The 20,181-nt window shown below is 41.4% G+C and overlaps 1 long non-coding RNA gene across 1 annotated transcript in view; it reads right to left on the reverse strand.

Annotated features, from left to right (window-relative positions):
* Nucleotides 1–20,181, reverse strand: part of LOC123580882 — a 265,201-nt gene that overhangs the window by 22,186 nt on the left and 222,834 nt on the right. The window contains exon 2 of the long non-coding RNA XR_006703519.1: nucleotides 12,667–12,720. This is a non-coding gene — a long non-coding RNA (uncharacterized LOC123580882). The remainder of the gene's footprint in view (nucleotides 1–12,666; nucleotides 12,721–20,181) is intronic.

Here is a 20,181-nt window from a genome sequence, read left to right on the forward strand (position 1 = left end):
TCATGAATGACAATAGATCGTGGTTCTTGAAAATTCTAAAATTATGATTCTCTGATTCAGTCCTTTCCCCCAGGAAATTTAACAAGGTTTTACGTATTTCTTTTCCCCAAATCAAAACAAAATATATAATTTTATACAGGAACACCCTAAGGTCAAATATTTCTCTTCTCTTGCCTTCTGTTATTAAGACTTATTTTGACAAAAGGATTAAGTTCAAAGACTCTGGGTACCACCCACTTAGAGTTGTGTGTTTTGGCAAGTTATTTAATCTTAATGCCTCAGTTTATTCATCTGTAAAATAAATATAATAATAAAATCTACTGTGTAAGGTTATTATGATCTTTCAAGTGATCTAGTAGCATAATGTGGCTAGAGTCGTGCTGACAAACTATAAATGCTCAGTAAATGATAGCCCTTAGCCATCTTCTCAGACTCAACCCCGCTTCCATTCTTCTCAAGACATTATGCATATTATATACATTTTCCCATCTCCCATCCTTTAGAGCTGTAGCTTATCCAAACCTGACATATAGATCATTCCCTTCCACATCCACAGCCCACCAAGCCATCTCTCTTCAGCCATTCCAACAGTAACTGGAAGAAAATATATTTGTGAGACTTTCCCAGATATTAGGGATTTGGATAGATAACTCCTCTGAGTTTTAAATTCACCACTTCTATTCCATCCCCTTACTTACTTGCAAATACATTGACCCTTCATACGTGTTGTGTGGCACTCATTTCAGAAGGTACCTATTTGCATATAGGGTTTGAGGCCAGTGCAAGAATAGATTGTCTTCCTTTTTGGCAGACTTCAGTTTTTATTTGCATTTATGAGAACATCAGACAACTCAATACATCAAACTGTGACTAAAACTATAGTATGTGCTTATCTTGAATCAGAGAAAAAAGTCATAAATTTTATCTGAACAAGGAGCAAAATGTGTTGTGTCTATTATTCCATCATTCAGAGTACGGTCTTTGAAATGCAGAAGTCATCTTTGACTTTTCTATCTTACTCCCTGGATCTAATCATGTTATGTCCCATTAAACTCTTCCTTCCTAAATTTCTCTTTGAGATGCACACAGAGTATGGCATATGCTTCTCTCCTAGTCTCTCTCACAGTCTATTATCCATTAAAGTTATTTACGCATATGCCTGTCTTCCACACTAAGTCCTTAGATTGGGAGGCCATGGAGCCTGATTTGTCTTTGTATCTCTAGCAGCATCCAGCATGCAAGGTCTGCAGTACCCTGTACTTCCCTTCTACACACACACACAGACACACACACACACACACACACACACACACACACAAACACAGTGATGGTTCACTCTTCTATGCTTCTTTATTCCTATACCTTTTGCTCCAAATGCCCTCACCTCTTATCCTCTCTACATGATAAAACTCTTCTCACCTTTCAATCCCAACAACACCTATTCCCCACTCGTAACTCTCTGCAGGGCTCCACAGTCTATATGATAGTATGGTGAGTATCTCATGTACTAGAGTTCTTCCATACTCTCTGTCTTCCCTTCCTGACTGCAAAGTCCTTGAGGGACAAACCATATCTCCTACATCTTTCTATCCCTATGGCACCTGTCATAGATCTTCACTCAGTGGATGCTCAAAAATATTTGTGAAGTTGAACTAACTTGAATGCTTAGGACCAGCTTTAAGAGTAAAAACTCTCTTCAAGCAATTACCCTGAAGTTCTCAGATAACTTGCCAGAAGAGTACTAAGTGCAATTTGCCTATTCATTCGTATATGTCACCCTAAGGTTCTGACACATGAAATTGAGTTGAAAACAAAGCATGAGCATCAATCGACAGCAAATCTGTTCCAAGAAATCCAATTCCATGTGGGTTGCATGGCCCAGTGGCAAAGTGAGAGAAGAAGGAAAAAGACCAAGGCTAACACTCATATAAATTCAAAAGCAGCAGCTTAAGAAATACCACAAAATGAGCCACAAGTCAGTTTCCAGTAAATAATCATCAACCCTGCTAGGAGGAGGCCAAGATTGTACTCCATGGCAGGGCATCAAAGGGGCTCAGATGTCCCGAAGGATACGTGTTGTGTGTCCTCATTGATGACATAGGCCTTCCTGGAGCAATGGCCTCTCTAGCCCACAGGTAACTTCAACTCTCACTTCTGAAAGGTCTTCAGGAAGAAGGGCATGACTCATTACCCAGAAATAGAAGCTGTTCCCCTTGTCTCCAAAGCATGATATTAACCTTTCATTTTAGTGTGCACTACAATTTAAAAAATCTCCCTCAAAGGCATTTAACAGCTGGACAGATGATTTTGTAATTCTTTACTCAAATGAAATGAAAAGGTTGTGTGAAGTCTTCGGATGGAATTTCCATCCCTTCCCTTTTTGTTTTATTAGATTAAAATGGTTTCAGTGTTTTTAGACAGGGTTCCTCTTAAGAAGATGCAAATTTATACCATCTTTCTGCATTCTTAGGATCACATGCTCTGCTTAAAATCCACACTCCACTTCAGTTACACACAAGTAATTCTTCCTGACCTAGATGGAATGGAATACTTATAGCAAATTGAGAATACAGATCAGCCTGAAAGCCAAGGAAAGAAAGCTAATGGTCTGCATGTCATTCCCACATACAAGATTCTTGGGGACTTTTTTTTTTTAATTGTGCCTCTTTTTAAAAGGAAAAATAAGCTGTTCTTTCATTTCTTATTACAGTCTAGGAAAGATCAGCACCTAAAGGGAGAGATTGCAATATTGAGAGACACATGTGGAAATCGCTTCCATGCTGGCAATTTCCTGAACTGCTTTCAAAAGCCCTTTTTTGGCTTAAAGAGTCCATAGAGCCCTTTTAAGATTTTATACAAAGAAACTGATCAGTTTCATAATGTTGTGATGAAATTAGAGCCCATAGTGCTTAGCTGGAATGACTTTACACACAGTAGCCATCCTTCTCTTAGGGATGGGATGTAATTGTCTGGAGGAAAATCACCCCTCCAGAGGATTTAAAACAAGGCAGAAAGGGCACAGAGTAAGGACAGAGGCTTGCACCTCATTTGCAGTAATTTGAAGGTTTAAAGAACATATTCTGACTCCCTGATTGTGAGTCCTGTTTGATCCCTATACTCAGAGAAGTAATTTCAGTGAAGGAACGTCTGGTTTTCTCTCCTCTTATTTAATGGGAGCTAAATGCATTTGTATTCCCTGTATCCTGGAAGTTGTGTGGCCGAGGAGTCAATGCATGATGAATCCTGGATTTCCATGTAATTCTACATTTGACAAAACTGCTCATACTTTTCCCAATCCCAGAACTTTTTAGACCTGATGGCAAATAAATCCCACATCTGTTCTCTGGTTATAGAAAATCAAGTACAAATAGAAATAGTTAGACTTTTCTCCATTCAGAGGCTGGGTCTCCTTACCTACAATTGCCCTCTGGTATGGAGAAGAAACACATTTTTGTTTTGGTGACTGTTACCAGTTCCCTTCACTTAGAGTGACCAGCATTAAGCATTTTTGCTCATCTGTGAGGAACTTCCTTCTGAGTGCATGAAAAAAGATAGGAATCTCTGGGGCACCTGGGTGGCTCAGTTGGTTAAGCGCCCGACTTTGGCTCAGGTCGTGATCTCATGGTTTGTGAGTTTCAACCCTGCATCAAGCTCTCTCCTATCAGCACAGAGCCCACTTCAGATCTTCTGTCTCTCTCTCTCTCTCTCTCTGCCCCTCCCCTGCTCGTGGTCTCTCTGTCTCTTTCCCTCTCTTTCAAAAATAAATAAACATTTTAAAAAATATAGGAATTTCTGTCAAAAGGGTGACGTGTGCATTAGCCATTGAGACTTTCAAGTCTCATGAAGTAAGTCATGGCCGCATATGACCTTCATGGGCCTTGGGGACACTTTTGCCTTCCTCCATAAACAAAAACTATTAAGGGTTGTATTTTACAACTGCATTGTTATAAAATGCATTTATTAATATTATATATTTTAAAACTTCCTTCACTCTAAAAGTTTACCTTTTTCCTTCTGGCATAGAAAGAAATTAAGATATTTTCATGGGTCTTTAAAAGTATCGTGCACCCTAGGCTCTGTATGTACTGTGTCTACTGGGTAAGTCAGACCTGATAGCAAATACTTGTTACCACTTGGATGGTTCTGATTCTCAAATCCTATCCCTGGGTTTGGCTGAGGGGCCTTGACTTTTCTTGGTGGAAGATAACAGGATTTGGACTTCCTAACCTCTATTAATCTCATTGACTCTTCCCCTAACCCGGTGGAATGGGCATTATTATACCTATTATCCACAAATGCAGAGATTTTTAAGTGATGTCCCAAATCGCCTCATCTGGTAATTGACAGCATTTCTTGGGAAAGGGAAGGGAACGAAGGAGGACAAAGAATTATCTATTACCCTCTATTAGATGTTTCACGCACAATCCACCATTTGACATCCGCAAGCCCTGTGGAGAGACACCTGAATCACCCACCCAAGCCAGTCAGCTGATGGAGAGTGTGGACAGGAAGGAGGGCAAAGGTGTCCCTAGGAAAAGTCAGAAACACCTAAAGTCAGAAAAAGTCCAAAGGGTAGGAGCAAAATGCTCAGGCCTTCAAGACTGTCAGAAAATGCAGTGAAACAGGAGCCTGAGGGAAACGAGAAAGGTGATGACCTGTTGCTGCAAACAGGGCAGCATGTCCAAGGCCCATGTCCACCCTACTTGTCATAAAGGTACAAAGGGGAAGTTAGATATCACTCCTATTTTGCAGCTGAAGAAACTGAGGCACAAAGTGCTTAGGTAGTCTCAGGTCACACAGCCAAGAAGGAGCAAAACTTCATTTGACCCCTAAGGTCATGTTCACTCACAGAAAAGACATCTTTATAGAGGCCAGTCTCCATTCTGAACTTGCCAATGGCAGCCTAAGAAGATATTCCATTCTTTGGCATTTTCATCCTGAGTAAGCCATTGCCTAAAAACTTGCCAGCTTGGCTTCTACCCATTTGAAGGATTATGTACACCCCCAATATAATGCTCGTGTATCAAACTCATACAGAAAGCATGTCACAGCATAGGTCTTGCCAACATTCTATGCTCAATGCATACACAGAAGCTATGGAGAAAGGTATATTTCTTTTCATCTTTTCAAAGAAAAACTTGGGAGAAAATGGAGTTCTAAAGAGGCAGAGAAACCTGACCATTCAGTCTGTAGTAAAGAGAGAAAAGGAGCCTAGGGCATTTTAAGTCATCTATGTATTATGTGTTTGACATTTCCCAATCAATGGAGGCCCTTGGGGTCCCCATTTCTGTCGAAGGAACTAGCTCTAATACCAGCTGCAGGGAAACTATCTGAATGAGAGTCCATTTCAGCTGCCTCCCTCCAGCCACCTTTTCTGAGTCCTAGTGGCTTGCTGCCTGCTCACAGCACAAAAAAAGGGGTGGGGGATGGACTGCAGGAGTGGTGATTAGGACAGGCTGGCCAGAGAGGACAGCCATGCAGAGCCATCGCACAAAAACTAACCATATAAGGTCTCTTCCATTCCTGCCAACAACCGAGTTCAGTAATGAAATCCAGTTCGCTGGGTTTGTTTCCTAAAAATCTTTATTACTTTTATAGAACTTAAAAAATGCATTTCACCAAAATCTACATCCAGCCTACACCTATTCATTTATGCAGTTTTCCTAAGGGTCGCATACATGCCTGCAGCGACTTTCATGAGAGTTTCATAACCATCCAGGAATGTATCACCTGATTAATTCAATCATCTAACGTGCAAACCCAAGCAGCATGAGGCCTTTTATCAAATGTCTACACACTAACTCAGCTAACATGCTAAATGATCTAGCTTAATCACTTGAGAGCTAGGTCACATTTGTAAATGCACAAATATATTTTTCACAAATCAAACAATTTCCTGGAGCATGGTTAGAACTTTCCTTAAGAGCCAAAAGAAGACACAAAGCAGAGTTCCCAGCTGCTTTCAGAAGGAGAAGTGGGTTCCAGTCTGTATGAAAGGGCTCCTTTTCTGGCTGTGATTGCTCATTGAGCGGGGTTTCGGTAGGAAGCTAAGAGGAGAACCTGCACTGCCACTACGATGCTAATGATGAGAGTTTCGGTGCATCCTCCCCAAAGACCCCCACAAGACTTTACCAAGTTTGTCCTGGCTTAGTCCCCTGTCACCATGAAGGACAGAACCTAAGTGGTCCCACAAACCAGACTTTACAGCTCCCCTAAAACCTGATGTTCATTTACTTAAGCATTTATTATACATCTGCTAGCATATGTACATCTCGGCTCTGGCATTTGATCACAAATACAGGCTGGGAACACTTAACAGCACTAACATCCACATAAAATAGTGTGGAGTCCACCGCCACTAAGAAGATCTGTATAGAGTCTTCTCAAGGCAGTTGGCCCACATATGCTCCGCACTCCTGACACTGTGTTTACTAGATGTTCAACTTGGGATCCAAATTCTAAAGGCCATCCAATGCCACATTCACATTTGAGAAGAAAAGTTTGTGTGTGGGTGTAAGCGTGTGTGTGTATCTGCACTCATGAATTTTTGGGGAATGAGGGGGAATGAAAGTCATAGTTGACAACATATGAAACCTTTAGATGTGTCACAGCTGCTCCAACTGGCATTCATCCCCTGAGCAAGGAATTCTAGAACATCACATTTGTAAGGAGTCCGTTTTCACAGTGCACTTCAGCATCTCAGAATGCTCTCTTGGAGAGCAAAGTCAATCCTAGGTCACCATTTCAATGTAGTTTCCTTTGTACTAAATCCTACTTTCAAGAAAATTCTTGCCATGGTTCACTGGTGTTTAACCTATCATATAATATCCAGGTTTACTGTGTTAGAAGAAGCAGAACAGTATTAAGCTTTTCCCACAAGCCTGTGATTGCATTTGACCTAGTAACCTGTATTAGATTAACATTTATTCTACAACCGCACAGCAAGCCTTGCACCTTGGTGAGCTGCAGTTTATAGAGGACACTAACCATTTTTACAAGTGGAGCAGGAAAAGGGAATTGAATCTGAGGGAGTAATTCCAAGCAAGTATGTTGCTGCAGCAGTTAAATTGTTTATACGAGGAGTAGGGGAATTACTTCTGACTGACCTCTCTTTTTATCTGCTTAAAAGACAAAGTGCAGGTCTCCATTGCTGGGGCAAACTCTGGGGAATGCAGCCTTAAAATGTATGGGAGCCATAAGGCTCCGCCAATCCACCAATAAGGAGCAGCTTCAAAGGCAAAGCAGAGCAGGAATGTAAACAAAGTAGAGTCACTGGAATGAGGACATTTTAACAGTAGCCAGGGTTCAAATGTCCTCCCATAACCCCCGCGGCAGACCCTCCAGGTCAGGTGGGACAGAAGTGAAACACAAGTTCAGAATGAGAACAGGCTTTTCCATCACGGATATTTTGATGGAATGGCCTCTTGATTTTCCTTGGCCACAGCTCAGTGTGCGGCGGATTCATTAAGGAACAAGTCAGGCTTTGAGGGAGGCTGAGAATGGCAATAAGGGATCGGTGGAGGCATCTGTTTGGGACTAAAAAAATAAAAAATAATTTTTTTTAAAGGCTGAATCCATGAGGAAGCAATTACCAGGAAATCAAAATCAGAACTGTCTGAGCATCCACCCAACATAACAATGGGAGGAGGTCACCCTACATTATACAGTATCATGTAATGAAATCCAATTTATTCTTTCAGTGAATGCCAGATTCACCAACAGGTCCGCGGTGATGGCTGGGGAGTGTCCCTCCTAATGGAGTCTGAGGGGAAGCTGTATCTAAATGATAGACCCCTCCAAGAAAGTCCAGTTGTTCCTTGAAATGAAGCAAGCAACACAGCAATAGAAAAGAGCAAAAGCAATGTCCTTACACTTGAAAATCACACAAAAAGAGTGCTAATGCACTTCTTTTCACATCCATGCAGCCATATTCCCTCCCACAGAACAAGATGTGATATGATTATTTCACAATTTCAGCATTTCTTTGTCTCCTTCACTTGGTCACTATGTCTCTTAATTTGTGATGGAATCCTCCAGAAGTTTCTGGGTACTCATTAGAATCGCCTTTAAAAAATAGCTTATTAAAAATACAATTGCCCAGGGGCGCCTGGGTGGCGCAGTCGGTTAAGCGTCCGACTTCAGCCAGGTCACGATCTCGCGATCCGTGAGTTCGAGCCCCGCGTCGGGCTCTGGGCGGATGGCTCAGAGCCTGGAGCCTGTTTCAGATTCTGTGTCTCCCTCTCTCTCTGCCCCTCCCCCGTTCATGCTCTGTCTCTCTCTGTCCCAAAAATAAAAATAAAACGTTGAAAAAAAAAAATACAATTGCCCAGCCTCCTGTCCAGACACTGAATCGGAGATAACTGGCATGAGGCAACATCTTTCTCTAGGATTAACCACTTCCCTCAGTGATTCTGATGAACCCTCTCAACCAAGGCCCAATGTTCTAGAACACACAGAATGTGAAAAAGTTTCCAAATGAGGGTCTGTTAAAGAGATATCAACCAGAGCTTGGTCACAGCTATTTAGACTCACCAGCACAGCAAAAGCTGACCCTGTTCTATTTGGGAATCAGCTCAATTAAAGGTTGATGGAAGATTCGCTCCTACACCACAATCAATAGGTGCAATTCTGCAGCTGTCAATGTCACGTGGTAACTTGGCTCTGGGGCTGCCAACCCTCCATGATTTTCCTTCCCATTGTCTGTGGAGGGATGTGGAAGCTGAAGATTTAGTGTGTAAATCTAGTGTGTAAATTTAGTGTGTCACTCCTTGGGCACCCTCGCCTCCTAAATTTGGGATCTGGTGGGCCTTTGTAAGCTACTTCATTCAGAACAACAGGAAGGTATTTCTTGACTTCTCTAAAAAAAAGCATGAATAACTTCTATAGCCAGACAACCCAGGGAGGCTGTGTGTTGTTTTGTTTTGTTTTGTTTTGTTTTTTGAGGAGCAAGAGTAAGGATAGGTAGTGGGGTTGACGGAAGGAGAGTAGAGAGAAACAAACAAGGTGCACCTGGGAATTTTAAAAATCAGCAATGAGTGAGTTGTCAGGTGGGGATAAGAATGGAATCTGCCCTCGGGATGCCACCTACCAACAAGCCTGAACACAGAGAGAAAACTGTCCAGCTGAAGCAATGCCTGTCAATAAGATGATCACTAGGATGAAAAATCAGTGTGTGCAAATGCCCTACCTTTAAGCCCCTCTACTCAAGTAGGCAAACAGGGAAGATTCCAGACAGCCCAAGGAGACAGCTAAATGTGAAGGATGTAATGTGATCCCCATTCCTTCCCTCACCTGCTGCTACAGATCCTTAGCCTCATTCTCCCGCCTCTGGTGTTCAGAGCAAGAAAAGGAGAGAAAAGAAGGTGCTTCTTAAGAGACAGATAATCCTGCAGCCAGCAGGCTAAGGGGCTCTTTCACCCACATTCATCTTAATCCCAGGCATTAATTCTATAGGTAACCTTACTCCTGTTAGCTTACTCTTGGGGGGAAAAATGTGAGGGTGGCGGTAAAAAAATATGAACATTGATGGTAGCTTTTAAACACAAATCTCTACAGTTACGTCATTTCAAAGTCATGGTAACAATCAAGTACACATATGTGCCACAAACAGGTAATATAGGTAAATGTTCATGCACACCTGTATTTGCATATATAATCTTTTACCCAGCTATATCCATCCTTACATAATTATGAGGTAGGTTAAGTGATAATGGTGGTATGACAATGAAGTGCAGAATATCTCAGATTCAAACTGGAAAACACTTTACAGATTACTTTCCTCAACCCCTTCATTTTACAGAAGAGAAAATTGAGCCTAAAGAAGCAGGAAGAAATTTGCCCAAGGCTGCACACCACCCCCTAGCAATGGAGTCTGGGCTGGACCCCTCTCCTTTCTCTCTGTCTGGTGTTCTTTCCATGTACCACACTGACTCCACAAGGAAAAGGGATGGAAAACATGGACTCTAATGTCATACTGTCAGTATCAGGGTGAGTCATAAAGCATCCAGAGGAGCCTCTCTATATGGTGTGCAGAATTTCAAGTTGTCTGCTGTGTATAATGTGTCCATTTAGCCAGAGTCTCTAGTATTAATTACCTCTGTGAGATACAATATGGCATCATGCAGCTTTGGAATCTGTACCCTTCATTAACCGTTTCCCCATTAACCTTGACTGGAATCACATTCCCACTCTAACCGGTAAGATGTGTTCTATTTGTAAGCACTCCCATTTTCTCTTTGAAACCATTCTCATATTCTTATTTCATTGTAAATGGTCCTACTTGCAATAAAGTGCCATTGAACGTATTTACTATTTGCTGCTTAATTTTGTCCTCTTGGAAGGAGACCGATGTCAGTTCCAACAGTAGTTAATATACCTTTGAGCACACACTGTGACCTTTCTCCTGCTCATGCCTGACTTCATTCTCAGATCTCATTAAACAGCAGAAATTATCTTCAGAAAGAGCAAAACCAGAAATGTGCAGGTTTTGTGCTCAGCTATAGAGAAGAATTTGATTTAAATGGCCCCACAATGGCACGCATGTAGAAAATAAAAGAGGATGAAACTTCCAGCTAAAATGGACTATTCTCTCAACAAGCTAGACAGTATTACACACACTTACTTGGAAATAAAGAGGATTTGAATTACTTTGTGTACCTGAGTGCCCTAACACGTGTGTTGCAATATGGGAAGCCCCCTCTCAATATACAAGCTTGTTACTAGGTGTTCTGAGGTAGGAATGAGCCTCTGGGAATAATCAACCCACTAAAAAAATCCTGAGGGAGTCAGTCAGAGGAAAGGCAATTTTTTTTTTTTTTTTTTTGATGAGTAGAGGAAGAAGGTTATAGGTTAGAAAAGAATAAGGAATTGAGTCAGATCTCAAGAAAATCAGATCCAGGTAAGACATTGCAGAGTCCCTGAATCTGTGGTTCCCCAAACACCAGCAGTGGGAAAAGGTAACTCTAAGAGCAAACAATGAAAACCTAAGATGGAGGTGAGTTGGGAGAGGGAGTAGGCCAAAGAAAAGTTTACCTACAGCCAACCTTGACCTTGGACATAGACCCCGTGCTAAGAGCAGAGGATAGGGCCAGAAATTTGTCCCCAGAGTAATTAAGTCTCAAGCTCTTCCAAGCCTCAGACTGACTGAATTCTCTCCACCATGAACCCTGCTACCCCATGAACCCTGCTACCCCTTCGGTGACTTCAACATAGATGATTCTTCCAAGCCTCAGCCCTCTCAACTCCATGACCTCTGGCTGCTAAGGATCACTTCCTCCTATGCACCCATGCTTATACCTAGACTACTGATTCTCAGCACTGGCCATACATCTGAATTATCTGAGATAGTTTCTTTAAATTACAATTCCCAGGTCCCACACCAGACCAATTACAGTCAGAATCTCTAGAGCTGAAGCCAGTCACCAGTATTTTTTTACAAGCTCCCTTGGAAATTCTGATTAAAGGCTGGGGCTGAGAACCAATGACCTGAATATTGTTATTATCAACAACTGCATCAGTCACAAATTCTCTATTTTAAGCTCTCTATTCTCTGAGGATAGTCCCCAATTTCTCACTCACTCATTCTAGTACCCCAAACCCCAAATTCCTTGACTCCATAGGGATTTCCCAACAACAGATTCTTCCACTTTTTGGATCTATCTGCCCTGCTCATGCCCTCATTTCTCTCTTTACTTAGCTTAGAGACCTCTTTTCATTATCTCTCCCTTGCACATACCCACAAATACCATGCTCCTTTCTCCTCTGCTAGGCTTGCCTGACCACACACATCCAAAACCAGGTTTGCATCAGTCAGGAATTCACCAAGAAAGCAGTCAGGAATTCACCAGGAACAAAGAGAAGGCAAATGAAGAGAATTTCATAGCGTGACTATTTTCAAAAGTATAGGCAAGTGAAGAGAAAACAATAAGTAATAAGGAAGCACCCAAGGCCAACAGCAGGCAGAAGCAGTTACCAGCTCTAGACTTGAAGAAATGAGAAGAAGGGGTGGTTTCTGGGACCTAAAAAGAGCTACAGCTACGAGAGGGTTGCTAGATAGGAGCTGGGACCTTCACAGAGGGAATTCGCCATGCCTGCCAGGGGCCAATAGGGAGCGAGTGGGAGTACCTCATTGCCTCCTGCCTTCCAATCTGTTTCCTGTGCCTGCCATCGGCCAAAATCCAGAGACCAAGGAATCCATGGAGTCATTCATAAATGGCAGCCTCCTAGATGAATATTTGCCCGCCTCTCAGAAAAACAAATACTAATAGTGGCAGTATCAATTAATACCATTAGACCAGGGGCTACCAGGCTTCCCCTTCTGGACACTATACCTCTCAGCCTTGGCCATTTACTTCTATAATGAAAATGTGTTTGCAGAAGTCCAACTAGTAGCATGGTGATTCATACTTCGTTAAACACCCAGCAGAATCAGCCAGTTGTACCCCCCAATATTCATGCTTCTATTACTTTTTGAAATAGAGCCAACTATTTGTATCTGGGCACATGACATAGAAGAAAGACTGCATTTTCAGTCTTTCTTCCCTGAAGCTATACATGGCAATGTAACCAAACTCTAGACAAGACCATGTGAATGGAAGTGATGCATTCACTTCCAGGCTGTGGTCCTAAATGATCAACACCCCTTCCCTCTTTCCTCCATCCACTTACCTGGATCATGGATGTAGGGGAGCCATTTAGGATCATTCATATAAGGGCAACACCCTAAAGATGGAGGGAAAAAAATAGAAAGTGTTAGGTCTTTGGACAATCTTGTGAAACAGAGTTCCACACCAGCCCTGACCCTCCTGCTTCCAGACTATTACATGAGAGAAAAATAAAGTCTGTCTTATTTAAGCCACTTTTGTTTAGAATCTCTATTTCATGTAGGTGAACATTTATCCTAACTAATCCAATAACCAAGATCAAATCAGAAGAGCAGCCACCTCAACCTAACTAGTCCTCCAGACAAAAAAACTCAGTCCTAAAATCAGTCATCTCAGTGGGTGAATATAGTCCCAAGGCAACTCCTGGAACCTACTACCTTCTAGCAATCAAAACCTAACCCTTACTTCTCATCTTAAGGAGGGGAGCCACTGAAAAAGTCAGGTGCAGACAAACGTGCAACCCTAGCTCCCCCTCTGTTCTGTCTCTGAACACTCTACAGGCACCACTGGGGCTATCTACTTCCAGAGCCAGTAGTCACGGCCAGGCCACAATACCCCACACTCAGGGAGGGCCTTGGAATATGCTAAGCTCTGGTGAGGAGACTTCTAAAGGTGGCGGCTGAAACAAACTAGGGTCCCTGCTTCCAACTATGCACATCCGTTATGCAGGCTGCAAAATGGCCATCACTTCCCCACACTTCATATACCCACCCAACCCCAACCCCAGTCCCAGGCCCTACTCCTCCCGCACATTCTATCAGATACTGCCTCCAGATAAGATCTGTTTCAGAGAGGAGGTGACCAGGGAAATGCAATACATTTTAATGGAATTTTAGCAAGTTTCAAAGTAATTATAATATGCCTTATAAAATAAGGCTTATAAATATGCCTTATAAAAATAATATTTAAAAAACCTTTGTAGCCGTCTTTGATCATTTCCTATACATACCATGTAGTTTTCACAGGCCTATTCATTTGTTCAATTGAAATTTCAACCAGATGTAATGCCCCAGAATGGGTGTAGGTATGTACCTAGACACTCAATCATTCTGTCAAAAAGGTAAAAGAAAGCTCCCAGGCTGAACATAAAGACTGGTGATCAGCCACCCTTCTATGCCCTGACTTACCCCTCCCTGAACCCTGTTCACACCCACCTTGGAAGATTAGAGGAAGTTAGAGCTGCAAGAAATTTTGCTGGGTTTCCTTGCAGCAACGGTATCCTTAATGAAAATGAGATTTCATGTGGAATCTTCATGTTTGAGACAAATAGGAGCAGAAATTCACTAGAATATACTTATTTCATGAGTTCATATATGCCATGTATATGTAGTATAAAGTATATTGCTGACCACTCTGAGACTTATTTGATGAATATAAAAATTTGGAATAATCACAATTGTATATAATCCTCAGTATCCAATTTATTATTTCATTTTGGTTTACTTGCACAGTATTTAGAAAATACGGATTCTGGTTAAGTAGTTGCAAGTGGCAATAGTTTTGTATTGCTTTGTTTTAGAACAACCTGCCCTTACAGCCTGGGTTTCTGTCCAACTAAATTCATCCAGAAGCTTGCAAGAAAAGTAGTAGGAAATATCTGTTTCAAAGTTGAATTGTTAGTAACACCTAATAAATTCTTGCATTTCTAATCATAAAGTCAAAAAGGAAACATTCATTCTGGCTCTAAAGTGATGATTTCAAGATGTGAGAGAGTCAGTGGTGGGTGCACAGACAAGTTTTATGCCATGAGGAGAACAAATGCAAATAAGCTTGATGTAGCACTTAACTGAGCAGGTGCAAATGTACTGTGTTCACAAACGCACTTGTGTAATTTTCTATCAGTGGAGACGTGGAGCAATCATGTCAACATTTAAGAGAGACAGACAGACAGACCAGTGCAGAATACCAATATCTCTCATCAAATATGTACATCCAGATGGCAGGATTTTATTCTGATGTTCATTCCAAGTAAGTTAACCTAGCAGCACATTTTAATATGCTGGTGTTTTTAGATATGTTAAAACGTGAAATAAAACAAGTCTGAATGTGTGTTATTTTTATTACAGTGTTTTAAAATAGTTAAAATATATTCTCCAAGGGGAAGTCAAATAAAAAGATTGCAAAACTACTAAAACTCATCTGTGGAGTCCTCTAGGCTCCCATGGAACTGAGTCGGAGAATGATTTATGAGGTGTACATAAGACTTAGTCAAAGTGTGGTCAGGGTTGGTTTCTTCTAAGGCCTCTCTCCTTGACTTGCAGCAGGCCACCTTTTCCCTGTGTCCTCATATAGTCTTCCTTTGTGTGTCCATATCCTGATCTCTTCTACTTATAAGGATACCACTTATATTGGATTACAGCCCACCCATATAACCACATCTTACTTTAATTACCACTTTCAAGGCCTTATCTCTAAATACAGTCACATTATGAGGTGCTGGGATTTAAGGCTTCAACATATGAATTTGGGGGATACAATTTACCCCATAACAGGCATAATGGTCAGTTGAGTTGTCAAGTTCCCTTAAGGGGTTCAGAATATGAGAACCAAGATAGCAGCACCTGTCAGACACATGATCTTTCAGTACTCCTCCTCCACCCCACTCCAGCATGACCTTGGACCCTCCAAAGGAAAGGCTGAAACTACATTTAAACACCTCTTCACTTTAAATACACTATATTTTCGTGTAGATTAGAGATGCGGAGTCACCAAAAAGACATGTAGATTTGAAAAGAGGAGGATACATTTTGGTACTTTTGGTTTTCTAAATTAGCACTCTAGGTTTAAATATGAAAACAAAACACACACAAAAAAACGTAGTTGAAGATTAAGGAGGGTGGATTTGGGAAGTTCTAAACCACCTGAATACTCACAGATTGGATAGTTTGATAATCCACATAAACTTAGAATCTATTTAGATTCTATGATTTAGATTTAGAATCTATGAAAAGTTAGGCTTTTGAAATCAGCTGATGAACAAAACTTAATTTCATTATTAAACAGAGCTTTTATTAGTGAATAAAAAGGACAAAGGATCCCCTTATAAAAACAGAGGGCAATAACATATGTATAGGTGAAAGGAATATGAATGGCTAATTTATACATAAATGGTGTTCAATATCATTCATCAATCAAATGCAAACAAGATTAAAATAAGATACTGTTTTCTATTCATCACTGACAAAAAGATTAAAATATTTAATAATATGCAGTGCTACAAAAGGTATAAGATAGAGCACACAGTTGATAAAAGTAAATTGAGAAGGGAAATTTTGCAGCATTTTTCATCTAGAATCAGCAGAAAAGCTTCTAACATTTTCTGCACTAGAGAAAGAAAAGATTTGTGCCCAAATGTTGAGATGCATCTGGTCAAGGCTCTAGAATAATAGATGTTCAAAACCCATCTCTTCTCACAAATTAGGGCTTGCTGATTGACCATAAAAAAGAATCTTTAAGATGGAAGTATATTTATTTATAACATACTTCCTCTAATCTTTTAGATGTTCTTAATCCCAAGTCAGTCAATAAGAAGAATCTTAGTTCTCCTCATCTACAACCAAGTATGGCATTTCTTCATTTCAACCAAGTCTGGCATTTTTTCCTTTCAAATTCTACCAAAACAAACTTACCCCCCACCCCTGACTCACAACAGCCCATTTTATACCACACTCAGTCTCTGCCAGTACGGCTACAGCTCATTCCCCTGCTCTACCTTAGGTTGTATTTCCCTAATCCACCATTTGCATCATGTTACTTCTTGCTTAAGAACCTTCAGTGACAGGAGCTCCTGGGTGGCTCAGTTGGTTAAGTGTCCGACATCAGCTAAGATCATGATCTCATGGTCCGTGAGTTCGAGCCCTGCATTGGGCTCTGTGCTGACAGATCAGAGCCTGGAGCCTGCTTCAGATTCTGTGTCTCCCCCTCTCTCTCTGAGCCTCCCCCATTCATGCTCTGTCTCTCTCTGTCTCAAAAACAAATAAACATTAAATAAAATTTTAAAAAAAGAACCTTCAATGACTACTCATTACCTATTTCATCTCTTCCAGACCTCTCAGGGGGCTTAGTAATATGGGCCCTCCAAACATTATTTCCTATTCTTTCTTTCAATACCTCTTCCAATCTAATTAGTCACATCTCACTTTTACCTAAAATCTATGCTCACCTCCACCTCTATGCCTTTGACGTTACGGTTTCTCCCACCTGTAACTCCCTCCCTCCTGCCTTCCCAAATGCTACTTGCCTTCCAATAATAATTCTAAAAAGGAATTGATTTTTACTGAGTATTATTTAGTGTTTTTTTCATGGTCCACGATTTCCCGTGGCAAACATCACAAACCCTTCCATTCAATCAAATATTCACTGAATTGGTTTCTCACTTGGAATCCTGTGACATGCCAAACATTCTGATAGACACTTGTGATAGAGACAGAAGTGGACTCGATATGAACCCTGATAGATGGAGAAGTAGAAGAAAGGCACCAGAGGCAGAAGGAACAGCATGAGCAAAGGCATAGGCCACAGGTGTGGCCTATGCAGAAAATAACATCTGATGAAGATTCAGGATGGAAATGGGTCACATGGGAGATAAATATTCTCACATGCAGTCAGTGTATATTCCTCAAGTCACTATAACAGACATGCTGACACATGTCATTAGAGGGACATATGCTTGAATTAAGTTGTGAACTCCCAGAATTAGACTCTCATAGGTTTCCTCCCGTACCATCTTTCTCTGGTTTCAGTTGGGGAAGGTACTCAGATTTCCTTCAATAATTAATATGACTCTAAGATTTCATTAACAATAACAACAAAACACTCAGGAACTATTCATATGAGGGTTAAGGTTCAAGCAAGGCAGAACCAATCATGGGCTAGGGCTTAGAGAAGGGAGGGCAGAGCAAGGAAGCTGGTAGAGTCAGGAGTGATTAGTGCTCCAAATGAGGTATGTCCTCACTTGGGAAAGGGACGAGCCAAGTATGGGACAGGAGGTTTAATTATCATGGTGGCACCTTCATCCAGGGGGTTTCAAAACTTCATGCAGGTACTGTTGACTGGACAACTTGTCAATTCCTATACCCCTGCCCTGAATCAGGCCCTCAAAAGGCTGCTCCAACCTGCTATGGGACTTAAGTCCAGGACTTACATGATGTAGTAAGGCATAAGATGGTTAAGTGTCACTAGGTCCTATCCACCCCAGTCATCTGAACGACTGGGTGTGATTTACATTTGTATGTACATCTGCTCCCTCCAGTGCTAAAACTTGAAAATTCCAACCTGTTTTCCCAAATGGCCCAAATATGACAGTTTATAAAGCAATCACCATGCTTTTTTTAAATTGTTTTGCCTTTAAATTTAGGTCCTATGACTTCAAAAATATCAGTTCCATCTTCCTCCCTTTTAGCTAGTCCTGATAATTTCTTTCCTACCTTAACTGTTAAAAATCACATTTTCAGGGTCACCAAAAGGCTCAGTAATATGCTTCAACCACATAATTCACAGAAACGTCTGCCAAGCAGCTCAACTTTTCTACAACCCAAACAAACTCAAATTTACATTTAAAAAATTTTTTTTTCAACGTTTATTTATTTTTAGGACAGAGAGAGACAGAGCATGAACGGGGGAGGGGCAGAGAGAGAGGGAGACACAGAATCGGAAACAGGCTCCAGGCCCTGAGCCATCAGCCCAGAGCTGACGCGGGGCTCGAACTCACGGACCGCGAGATCGTGACCTGGCTGAAGTCGGACGCTTAACCGACTGCGCCACCCAGGCGCCCCACAAATTTACATTTTAGGAGAGCATTAAACTAGTAAAGAAAACATTCTCTCTACACCAAGATTTTCAGCTGTTTTCTAAGGCCATGCATTCATGGTGATATGTGAATCTAGAACGTTCCTTCTCCCTTGGTTGGAAAGCTTCTCCTCAGTAGCAAACACCATTAAAAATGTTTCTCAGTGGAATCAATAGAAGCATCTTTTCCACTATGTCACAAATTTCTGATATTGGAAATATTCAAACCTCGGTAACAACAAAAATTTTCCCAACTTCATACTTCCCTTTTCCTATTCTTATTCCTGGTAGCAAAAGGCAAAACAAAAACAAAATCCCACTGGAGTATTTGACTGTATTTGTTTTCAACCTGAAAGCATTCTGCCAGGGACTTGTGTGTCCCCACTGTCACTATCTTTCTCCTGACCGCAGTCTGGCTTTGGAAAGTCTAGAGTGTAAAGATTAGTAGTGACAAAAAAGAAGACAGAGAAATTGCAGCATATCTGCTCAGTGTGGTCTAAGCCCTCAGCAGCTGTTGTTTGACTGGCTTTGGGTGATGGAGTGAGGGATATGGAACACAATCAATCCCTACCCCGTTGCAGCTTTTAGTGAAACTCTTTGGATAAGCAGCGACCTCCCAAAGAAACAAGTTAAACAGCAGATTGGAGACAAGCTGGAGCAGGAATGCAGCACTGCCATATTAGAGCATATTTAGGCCCCAGGGAGGAAAAAAGTTGAGAGAACATAAATTCAGAAATCCATGAGCCCTGGGACTTAGTCTCACAGTCCTCTCTCTTCACTGTCTTTGAATCACTAGCAGCTGCAACCTGCAAGACTTATTTTAAAGCTACACCTAATCCAGCACCCTTGAGATGTGGGGCTCAGAGTTTACTCTTGGAGGAATCGGAGACCTTTAGAAGGCTAAAGTAAAATAGATGATGGCTGCCCTACAGCTCTGTGGGGAAGCTGAGCACCCTGCTCTGAACTTTATTAGAGCATTCATCACACTGGTATAATTAATGTTTATATCTCTCTCCCACTGGACTATGAGCTCCCCAAGGGCAGGAATCATTTCTCATTCATCTCTCTACCCACAGTGCCTAGCTCTGTTCCTGGCACAAAGCAGACTCCCTAAAAACGTTTGCTGGTGGATGCATGGGTAGATGGGTGGATGGATAGGTAGATGGATAGATGGATGGACAGATGGGTGGACAGATGGATGGTTGGTTGAAGGAACTGATTCTGGACTTAAAAAATAAAAACTTGAGACAAACAAACAAGAACAAGGACCAAAAACAAACAAACAAAAGCCTTCTATCTCCCAATCTTTTCTTGTAAGGGAAAATCTTTGCACCATATAAAACTAAAATCTGTATTAAAGGACATTTTCTTGGATAGTTTTTTCTAACACTATTCAAATAATCTCACTCCAAATCTTTCTGCTTTCTCTTTGGAAGAAAATTACTCTGATTAATTGTCCAACATGTTCCAAATATTTCCAAACAAGATTTGAGTTATTCCTGGAAAGGCAGAAACCATTTTCCCCTCCAGTGTCATGATGGCCAACAAACATGACTCCATTTTAGGAAGAAGGGGGCAGCAAAGGGAATGGGGTAGGAGAGGGGCAATATTGAAGGTTTCACTGGTTAGTCTCTGTGCCAGTTACTATTATATCACCCCTGGCTCCATTATATCACCCCTGGCCCCATAACTCAAGAGAGTTCCCACCTGCAAGGAGAGCTCCCCAGGCTTT

This window comes from Leopardus geoffroyi, chromosome A3 (assembly GCF_018350155.1).
Source record: "Leopardus geoffroyi isolate Oge1 chromosome A3, O.geoffroyi_Oge1_pat1.0, whole genome shotgun sequence".
Lineage (NCBI taxonomy): Eukaryota > Metazoa > Chordata > Mammalia > Carnivora > Felidae > Leopardus > Leopardus geoffroyi.